Source organism: Marmota marmota, unplaced genomic scaffold (assembly GCF_001458135.2).
Source record: "Marmota marmota marmota unplaced genomic scaffold, marMar, whole genome shotgun sequence".
In the NCBI taxonomy this organism is placed as follows: Eukaryota; Metazoa; Chordata; class Mammalia; order Rodentia; family Sciuridae; genus Marmota; species Marmota marmota.
The window spans coordinates 13,216,921-13,228,385 of NW_026000205.1; the positions used below are offsets into that span (position 1 = coordinate 13,216,921).

General features: G+C 42.4%; 1 pseudogene; it reads left to right on the forward strand.

Moving 5' to 3' along the window:
- The first annotated feature begins 9,619 nt into the window (after positions 1–9,619).
- LOC107151691 lies at positions 9,620–10,093 on the forward strand (annotated as a pseudogene).
- The last annotated feature ends 1,372 nt before the right edge of the window (positions 10,094–11,465 follow it).

An 11,465-nucleotide genomic window follows, 5' to 3' on the forward strand; every position in this document is an offset into this window, starting at 1 on the left:
ATATCATCATCTCTAATGTAAAGTCAGATCACTAACCATAAATAGATAACTACAAATATAAGGAGAACCGGAACAAAACATAGATTGTGTTGCCCAAATCTATGTCTGTCTTCCTCCATCTCTCTCTGTTTCTTCCTCTCTCCCTCCCATTCCCTCCACCAGGGAGATTTAGCAATTTGTCTAGAGCATTCAAGGCACAGAAGCATTAAAATTGAGAGTTGCTCCTCAACAAAGTGAGAAGCACTCAGAGGGAATTGAATGAAGAATGATGTTCGCAGTGCTTACCGTAGCCTATGACAGCTCTGATCATCTCCATCCCACCAGAAGTCACCCCTGACAGTAGGAACACCTGGTATGATCAAGTGCGGGGACTCTCAGGTCAATTCAGCTCTCCCATTGACTCTTGACTTCCACATGAGCTTGGTTCTTTACTTTTGTGTGCCTTGGGTATGTGGGGACCTGACGATGCCTCCTTCACTAAGAGCTAATAGAATTGACATCTATGAGGTACTTCCAACAGGTGCCTGGCACAGAGTAAGAGCTTTGTAGATACTAGCTCTGATGGGACTGGCCCCTCTGGGAAAACTCCTGTTCAGTTGTCAGAACCCAGGGCCACTATCCTCTCTCTGCCCTTCAGTTTCCTCCCCACTTACTGCTGCCTCCGTACTGTGAATGGGAACCTGCTGCCACACACATCATCCTCTTGTAATTTATGAGCTCATTTTCATGGTCATCCTCATCATCCTCCTAGAAGTTCTAATTTGCCTTAGACATGCCCATCACCCAGAGCAGCTCTGCTGGCACTGTGTACAGGTGGTCAGCAGGCATTCCCCCTCTTGGGTTGAAGCAGGTGACAGCACAGCTCAGATGCCTGCAGGTGATAACCTGCACTTTCATCATGTCTCCTGTCTCTCATTCTATCAGTTTTAAGGTCACAGTCTATGGGGAAAGTCCCATTGGACTTTCCAGCTTCCCCTTGGATCAGGTATCACCTCTGGGGAATCCTGCCCACTCCCTCCCTAACTCCAATCTGAGCTCAGTGCACACTTCCTCTTCTGTTTTTATGTAGCCATGCACCGCACTGTGATATTTCAGTCAACAACATATCACATAGACAACTGTGGTCCCATTAAATTACAATGGAACTAAAAAGTTCCCATCACCAGCTAGGCATGAGGGTGCATGCCTGTCGTCCCAGTGGCTCGGGAAGCTAAGGCAGAGGGACCACCAGTTCAAAGCCAGCCTCAGTAACTTAGGGAGAGTCTCAGCAACTTAGCAAGATAAAAATAAAAAATACAAAGGGCTAGGGGGCTGGGGTTGTGGCTCAATGGTAGAATGCTCACCTAGCATGTGTGAGGCACTGGGTTTGATTCTCAGCACCACATGAAATATAAATAAATAAATAAATAAATAAATAAATAAATAAATAAAGTCATTGTGTTCATCTACAACTAAAGAAAAAAAAAGTGGGGGTAGGGATGTATCCCAGTGGTAAAGTCCCCCCGGGTTCAATCTCCAGTGCCTTAAAAAAGAAAAATGTGAAATGTTATCCTGGTAGCAGCCTCATGCATCTCACATTCACGCCATCTCTTGATTGTATCAAGAGGCCAAGTCAAGTCGTTGACCTACACCATCTAGGTTTACATACATTCACTCTATGCTATTCATACAACATCGAAGTCATCAATAACAAGTTTCTCGGGATGTGTCCCCATCATTAAATGCACGACCACACTCTTGGTACATCCTTAGTTAGACATGACCAATGTCTACTGTTTTGTGTATTTTATACTTCTACCTATTGCTTGCTTCCTGTGACACCTGGCCTTATCCCATTCGCCATTATGTCTTTGAGATTTACCACCCCACGCTGACTTACCTAGAAGCCACGGAAATGCACGGCTCCCAGGCCACACTTCTTGCCTGCTGCTCCTGGCCGCTGGCTGAGCATGGAAAGTCTCCAAATGCCAGCCTATTCCTGTGGGATGTGGGCCTCCTCTAGCATGCAGTTTTGGCTTGAGGACCCCCCAATAGCCTGACTAAACCTGTCTTTAAATTCCCACCTCATCCCTCTTCCTCCCGCTTTGACAGGGGTCTGCATCCTGGCCTGGACATTCTATCCCCTTTCTTGGGCCCTGTCCCTGTAATAATTCAGATATTTCCTTCATAAAATATGTGTATATCTAATCACATATTGGTGTCTCCTTCTCAGAGTACCAAAGCCAACACAGTTCTTTTTAATTTTTTATTTATTATTACCCCACTGTACCCAGAATGAATGATTCCATGTATGGATGAATGTATGTACCTGTTCCTCTGCTAATGAACATTTGGACTGTTTTGGAGTTTAGCAATGACCAGGAGTACTGATATATGTGATAGTTTCTGAGTCATGGGGGATGCACAACTGAGTTCACCCCTGAGCTTTGTACTGGAGTTTCTGGTCAGCAGCCTACAAAGGGTCCTAATGTGTCCTAATGATCCCAGATTCCTCATGTGTAGTATTCTCCCTTGAGTATGCAGTGGGTGACAAATGCTAGTCTCTCTTCCAATGAATAGCAAATGCAACAGATGATTAGGTTATTACAAATCTATGGCTTCCATCTTGGACTGCCCTCTCTCACCCTTTCTCATTTGCTCTAGTTGGTAGCTCATCCTAAGAGAAGCCACACTGTGAGCTGTTCTATGAATAGGCCCAGATGGCAAGGACTGAGATAGGACTCATCAAAGCCAGAGAGGAATCATGCTAGCAGTCATGGGAATAAGCTTGGTTGGACATGGATCCTCCCCCAGTGGTGCCTTCAGATGAGACTGCTGCCCAGACCCTCAATTGCAGCCTCATGAGAGACTGAGCATCCAGAAGCACCCAGCTAAGCTCTGTGCAGATTCCTGATCCACAGGAACTACAAAATAATACTTATTTCCTTTTTTAATTCACTAATCTTTGGAGTGATTTGTTATGCAGTAGTAGACAACCAATGTAGAGCCCAAATGTGTTCTTCAACATCTGGCCACTTCCTCCTGTCCAAGAGCTAGCATTGGATCCTGGGTTCTTGCCCATGAGGAAGACTTGGCCATCATCCTCAGCCCTCAGAGGATGCTCGGGGCAGCGCTGTCATGAAGCTGGGCACACATGTTGGGTCTTGACTCCTCAATGCTCTCATACTGATTCAGTCCTTCTTTTATTCTTAAAATATATTTGAACCCCCACTACACACTGGCACTGTTTCAGGATCTAGTGACGAAGCAACAGAGCAGATCAGGATTGTGCATGAGGAATAATGCAGAGCGACTGTAAACATGCAGGTAAGTAAGTGAACACAACACTCTAGAGAAAGCCAAGGGCATTGGAGAAAATAATACAAGGGACCTCAGCTGGCCTGGCAAGGGATGCACCTGAGCAGCCAAGACCTGCCACAGGTAGCCTTCAAGCTGAGAATTGAATAAGGGGTCTATCATCTCTGCTTCCTACCCTGATCCCACACCACTTTTCTCCAACCTTTGCTCCGGAGTCGGGAGGGAAGGGGCAGGAAGCCCTGGACGGGTCCTTGGGATAGCTCCCTGTTCTGCCAGTGCTCGGCTGGCATGCAGCTTTGCTGTAATGGGTTCCATAAACCCCAGAGCTTCCCCCTCCTCTCCAGATACCCACAAATCCCACTGGCAGCCAGAAAATGGTACCAATAACTCAATCCATGAAGGCAGTGGTGTCCACTTCTTCATTCCATGAAGGCAGTGGTGTCCACTTCATTGTGAATAAGAATGCTCTATAGGAGCTGAGAACTAAGCCAGGTGGCAGGATCCATAGCCAGTGTCGGTCCCTCAGCCAGTCTTGGGAAGTTTGAGGTGGGAAAGAGAGGAGCAAGGGGAATAAGAACTAGACATTTGCCTCCAAGTTAAACTTTTCAGACAGAACCACTTAGCGGCAGATGGGGGCGGGGAGCGGGGCAGGCTCTGAGTATACATAACATTTCTTAATTTGAACAGAAATAGAGATACTCAATGAATCCATGATTCACTAGCTGGCCAAGATGATCTCGTTGAATATAAAAATATTGTGTGCTCACTGTAAAGAAAACAAAGACTGACCACCCAAAGAACAATGCCATTACTTTTGCAAACATCCTTCCAGCTATTTTATTTTTAAGAAAAATGCTATTGTGGTAAAATATACCTAACATACAATACACTGTTGTAACCATTTTTAAGTACCTAGTTCTCTGGCATTAAATACAGTCATATTGCTCTGCGATCATCACTACCATACGTCTTCAGAATATTTTCATCTTCCCCAATTTCTATTAAACAGCAACTCTCATAACCCCACCCCCAACCCCTGGCAAATTCCATTCCACTGTCTCTCTAAATTTGACTACTCTAAGTGCCTCAATAAGTGGAATCATATGATATCTGTCCCTTTGTGATTGGCCAGACTGCTTTTTAAAATGCACCTAAACCAATTTTTTTTAACAGAAAAGGCATCACAATAAGCATAGTTTTGTAACTCCTTGTTACAAGCAATTCATCAGCAACATCCCTTTTCATTCTCATATGAAGTTCTGCGTCCTCGTGTTTAGTACCTGCCCTCCATTCCATGAATAGCTGGACAGTCATTTAGCTAACCAGTCCCTGTTGGTGGACTTTAGGTTGTTTCTAGTCTCTCTCCTGAGCCTCCTTCAGTCAATGACCTCAGTGTTCATCCTCAATCAAGTCCTTAAGATGAGCACTTGGAAGTCCGTTTTCTGGGCAAGCATGCACGTTGAGGTGTTGATGTACATTACCAGATTGCACCTAAGGGTGGGCCGATTCACACTACCCCCAGGAAAGTAGAAAAATCACTTGCTTTCTCAGCAATTCAGGGGCTTATCATAAGGCTTTGTATAATACAGGCATACCTAGAGGATATTGCAGGTTCATCTGAGACCATTGCAATAAAGTGAATATTGCAGTAAAGTGAGTCAGACCCAAAGCTTTTTGTTTCCCACTGTGTATAAAAAAATATATCTACACTCCACTATGATCTGTTAAATGTGCAAGAGTATTATATCTTTTTTAAAAAACAGTGTTCATGCCTTAATTAAAAATCACTCCATTGTTAATGATCACATGCGTTGTTGGGAAAATGGTACCAATAACTCATTCCATGATGGGTTGCCACAAGCCTCCAATTTGTAAATAATGCAATATCTGCAAAGCACAATAAAATAAAGTAGGCCTGTATTTTTTTCTTATGAGGTAGGAGGGAAAAAAAACCTCACTATTTCAATTTGCATTTCCTTTGTTGCACATATTTTCATATGTTATTGGCCATTTGTCTTTCTTCCTTTGTGAACTGCCTATTCCTACCTTTACTGATTTTTTTTTTTTTTTTTGAAACAGGGTCTCACTTAGTTGCTAAGGCTGGCCTCAAATTGCAACCCTCCTGCCTCAGCCTCCCAAGTGGCCAGGATTCTTGGCACTTGCTACCATGTCTGACTTTTTTTTTGTGATTTCTTTCAAGGGAAAAAGGCATTCAAAAGTAGAGAGAAATTGTGTCTCTTTAGGCATCTCCGAGGGGCACATTTGTCAACCAAATGAACAAGCTTTGAAATTCCTCCATCAGCAGAGGACTTCTATGATATTTTATTTTTTCAATTACTGAATCATTAGCATCACAGCAGTCAAAATAATCAGCACCAAGAAGCTTATAATACCATTCCAGCTCCTAAATTCAAAGGGAAAAAAGGAGGTATTTGGCACTGGAAATACACATTTCCATTCCCATAGGCAATTGAAACCAAATTTGGCGTAACTTGTTCCTGGCACCAAGTGAACTATGTACAGCCAAGGTCATCAAGATCCTTGGAGTAAGCTGTCCACACTTGACTCCCTATAATGTAAACAAAGGAAGTCATGCAAAAACAAGGGAGAAATGGTTTTCTCCCCAGAAAATGAGCATCAGTAATGGCCACCCAAAAAGTTCATTTAACTTTTTATTTAAATAACATTCTATGCCACTTAGAAAGCAGAGGTAATGTTATTTTCATTTTTCTTTAGTTTTTTATTTGTTTCTATAACCAAAGAGCAGAAAATAATCCCAGTTGCCTTATTTTTAACAACAAGAGCCACTACTTAATTTAATTTTTTCTAAAGTGTAGCCTCAGGTAGCCATGAACTGGTAAACATTAGGAAACAGAAAGAAAATTAGCATTCCTAGATCATTGTGAGCATGCCCAGGGTCACTGTGAGCATACCCAGGGTCACTGTGAACAAACCCTGGGACACTGTGAGCCTACCCAGGGTCACTATGAACATATCTAGGGTCACTGTGAGCACACCCAGACTCATTGTGAGCATACCCAGGGTTAGTTTGGGGATATACAAGGTCACTGTGAGCATAGCTAGGGTCACTGTAAGCATGCCCAGGGTCACTGTGAGCTCATCCACACTCAGTGTGAGCATACCCAGACTCATTGTGAGCATGCCCAGGGTCCACTGTAAGTATGCCCAGGCTCACTGTGAGCATAACCAGGATCACTGTGAACATGCCCAAGGTCACTGTGAGCATGCCCTCACTGACTGTGAGCATACCCAGGCTCACTATGAGCATGCCCAGGGTCAATACCCAGGATCACTGTGAGCATACCCAGGGTCACTGTGCACATACCCAGGCTCATTGTGAATATACCCATGGTCACTGTGATGATACACAGGGCCAAGTGTGGTGATGCATGCCTGTAATCCCAACATCTTGGGAGGCTGAGGCAGGAGGATCACTGTCGCGACCCCTCGCCGGCAAGGGAAAACACGACACAGGATTCTTCTTTCAGCAGTTTATTCAGGCCTTGAGTCATGTATCATCTTCTAGCGCCCGCCGCCCGAACACACCCAAGCACAGCTTAATAAAGCCCCCCGCGTCCCAATCCCAAGCCGCCACGCGGATCTCTCTCATAGGGTGGTAAGGGATTGCGCGCCAACTCTCCATAAAAGGAGTTGTTTATCACAGGCCACAGTGGAAGCCGGCGCCATCTTCTAATGGCGGCCACGGTCTATAAGAATGGCTTACCACAGATCACGAGTTCAAAGCCAGCCTCAGCACAAAGTGAAGCACTAAGCAACTCAGCGAGACCCTGTCTCTAAACAAAATATAAAATAGGGCTAAGGATGTGGCTCAGTGATTAAGTGCCCCTGAGTTCAATCCTGGTACTCCCTCCCCCCCCAAAAAAAGATACACAGGGTCACTGTGAATGTAACCAGGATCATTGTATATAGTAGTAACAACAATGAGGATAACTACAACAATAAAAGCTCTCAAGGGAACTGTAACACCTTCAAGGCAACAAGCTCTTTTTGAGCTCTGGGAAAGTAAAAATCTGAAATCATTATCCTCATTGTCATTGTTACTCTTCAATATACATCAGCCCAGTATTCAGAAGATCTCAGGCAAGCCTTTGTGTGTCTTTTGACAACATCCTTGTCATGGTTGTCCTTTGAACAGTTTATCCAAGCTGAGATGAAGTATGTATGTCTTGGTCACAGTGGTCCGCCTCTTAGACTAAGGAGAGAGAGGTCAGTTGGGGGAAAGTGACAGGCGGCATGGATTAAAACAAACAAACAAACAAAAAAAAACCCCTCCTCTCAAATTGTCCAAGGACAGAGAGGCACTTTAGCATTCAAATGTTCTGGGCTAGCCCAGGCAGGTGGTGGCACATGCCTATAATCCCACAGGCTTGGGAGGATGAGGAAGAAATATTGCAACTTCACAGCCAGCCTCAGCAACTTAGCAAGGCCCTAAGCAATTTAGTGGGAACCTGTATCAAAATAAAAAGGGATGAGGATGTTGCTCAGTGGTCAAACAACCCTGGGTTCAAACCTCAGAACCCCAAAGAATGCTCTGGTACTTAAGTAACAAAACCCACCTTAACTTTGCCTAAGGGACTCTAGACTGAGGTCCTCATGGAGCTCAGAATAGGAATGCAGAGAGCGGCGACTTGAGAGCAAATCAGTGTAGTTTGGATTTTTCATCCCAGCCCCTCTCTCTGGACCTGACCTATTTTCTTGCCCAACATCTTCTGTTTCCTCCAGCCACGTGGCAGAAGACATGGCACCCCACCACAACCACCACCTTCTACAGCAAGAGTCTGCACATAACAGGCCAGCCACTGAAATTCCAAATTCTATGAAAAGGCTCAGACTGGACCAGCCTTGGCTAGAGACTTACTGCATGGGTTCATCGTGGGTCAGGTGTCCAGCGATGGTTAAGGATACCTGACTGGTTTTTAAAGACCAGAGAATTGATACCAAGCAGGAGTTATTCCAAGAAGTTCCTGTAGGAGTCTTATAATGTACCATAAAACTTCTGAATTGAAAGGCTTTGGTGTACACATAAATTTTCAGTTTCCATCAGGGAATACCTAGGAGTTAAATTGCTGAATTATATGGTAAGTGAATGTTTAATCTTATAAGAAGCTACCAAAGCTCACACAAGAAGAAATAGATAATATGAATGGTGCTGTGTCCATTAAGAAAATTTATTTTGTGATTAAAACCTTCCAAAAAAGAAAGCTTCATGCCCAAATGTTTTCACTGATGAATTCTACCAAATAATTAAAGAAGGAGTCATACCAATTCTGCACATTCTTCAAAAAAGAAAAGAAACAGCAGAAAACACTTCCCAACTCACTTTATGAAATCAAAATATTCTTGATGCCAAAACCAGTCAAACACTTTGCAAGAACAGAAAATTATAGACCAAAATGCCACAGAAACATAGACACAAAATTCCTTAACAAAACATTTTTAAAATTTAATCCAGCAATATAGTAAGACAATCATATTACAACCAAATGGAATTTATCACAGGAATGCAAGACAGGTTCAATACTAGAAAAACCATTAGTGTAACTTGTCAAAAAAAATGAATTAATTTATTTTATTTATTTTTTATTTTGGTACAGCGATTGACCCCTGAGCCACATCCCCAGCCCTTTTAAAAAATATTTTATTTAGAGACAGGATATCACTAGGTTGTTTAGGGCCTCACTAAATTGCTGGGGCCAGCTTTGAACTCACAATCCTCCTGCCTCAGCCACCCGAACCACAGGCGTGTGCTACCACACCTGGCTCAAAAAGTGAATTTTATTGTAAGAAAAATTTTAGAAATCACCCAGAATATTGGGGGAACCCAAGATAGAATGAACACTATGACGAATGAATTTGTTTACAAATAGATATCTTAATTCCACTAATGACAAAGAAAACAAAAACTAAGACAGTGTTTTGACTAGCTACTCTAAAGGGGAAAAAAAAAAAACGAATACAAAGTGTGTTCTAGTTGATGTATTTGCCTCTCAAAAGGATACAGGTTTTGAAAACTACTTTTCATGTATAGTAGGATTGAACAAATAAGAAAATGTACCGGAGATGATAAAAGACAGGCTGTTTACTGAATGATCAAGAACTAACCACAGAAAGCCAGGGGGAATTCTAGTAGAACTGGACATCTCAGTATGAATTCATCTATTAAAATATGTACATAGAAAGCCATTGCAGTTCATTGAGCTCCATAGAGACAGCGCTGGGGCAAGTGAGAGCCGGATGGGCACTGGGCGACTCTGTGCTCGCTGAGGAAGAATAACTAAACATGGGCTAAGATCCCAAGAAGCTGAGAGACCAAAGGTCATCATAGGCATTCTTTGTGCAAACTTGCAGGGAGGAGCCCAAGAAGAAGCACCCAAATGCTTCAGTCAACTTTTCAGATTTTTCTAAGAAGTGCTCAGAGAGGTGGAAGACCATGTCTGCTCAACAGAAAGGAAAATTGGAAGACATGGCAAAGGCGGACAAGGCCCGTTATGAAAGAGAAACGAAAACCTATATCCCTCCTAAAGGGGAAACAAAAAAGAAGTTCAAGGATCCCAATGCACCCAAGAGGCCTCCGCTGGCCTTCTTCTTGTTCTGTTCTGAGTATCGCCCCAAAATCAAGGGAGAACATCCTGGCCTACCCACTGGTGATGTTGCAAAGAAACTGGGAGAGAGGTGGCATCACACTGCTGCAGATGACAAGCAGCCTTATGAAAAGAAAGCTGCTGAGCTGAAGGCAAAATACGAAAAGATGAAGAGGAGGAGGAGGAGGAAGATGAAGAAGATGATGATGAATAAGTTGGTTCTAGCACAGTTTTTTTTTCTTGTCTATAAAGCATTTAACACCCCGCCCCGTACACAACTCACTCCTTTTAAAGAAAAAAATTGAAATGTAAGGCTGTGTAAGATTTGTTTTTAAACTGTGCAGTGTCTTTTTTTGTACAGTTAACACACTACCAAATGTGTCTTTAGAGAGCCCTGTCCTGGTGGTATTTTCAAAGGCACTAACCTTGCCTGGTACAGTATGGGGGTTGTAAATTGGCATGGAAATTTAAACAGGTCCTTGTGGGTGCACAGCACAAATTAGTTATATATAGGGATGGTAGTTTTTCATCTTCAGTTGTCTCTGATGCAGCTTATATGAAATAATTGTTGTTCTGTTAACTGAATACCACTCTGTAATTGCAAAAAAAAAAAAGTTGCAGCTGTTTCGTTGACATTCTGAATGCTTCTAATACAATTTTTTAATTAAAAAAATATGTACATAGATAGATGCAGACAAATATGCATGGTTTGGAATACATACATAAATTTCCTAGCTGTCCACTGAGAAGATTCCAGGAGCAGCTACTCCCCAGTAGCAATGAGCATGCTCAACACTCAAGTCTTGATCTCTAAATCCCATTCTCCAATATAAGGAAACAGGGATCCCTGGAGAGGAGGTAGAATGGGTTGATTCCAGGATGGGACAGGTAATACAGAACATGAGCTGGCAAATCCAAAAATAAAGAAGTGCTTTAAAATTTTTTTTTTCTTTGGTATTCACTCTCTAAATCCAAACTTCACTCTAAGTATGAAAAAATATCAGACACATCTAAATTGAGGGAGGTGCCACAAAACACCTGACCGGTATTCTTCAAAAGATCCAAGGTTGGGAAAAGCACATTCAATACCAGGCTCTGGAGTGAATCCTAAAGTCAAAAACAGACATTGGTGAAAAGCTGGGGAAATCTGGATAAAATCTGTAGTTTATCTAACAGTACTGCACCAATATATAATTACTTTGTTTTGATAAACATAATGTTAGGTAGGAAGCTGAGTAAAGAGTATATAAGAACTATCTGTGCTATTTTTGCAACTCTCTTGAAAGCTGAAAATCATTCCAAAGTAAATATGTTTAAAACACAATGAAATACCACTACACATTTACTAATAGGACTAAAAAATTTTAAAACAGTATATGAAATTATAATTATACCAAAGTTACAGAACAACTTGAACTCTCACACATTATAAGTGAAAATGCAAAACAGTATAGGCTGAAAAACAACGTCCAGTTTCTTATAAATGCAAACATACATTAATCCATGGCCCATCAGTCCCACTCTTAGGTATTTACTGTAGAAAAA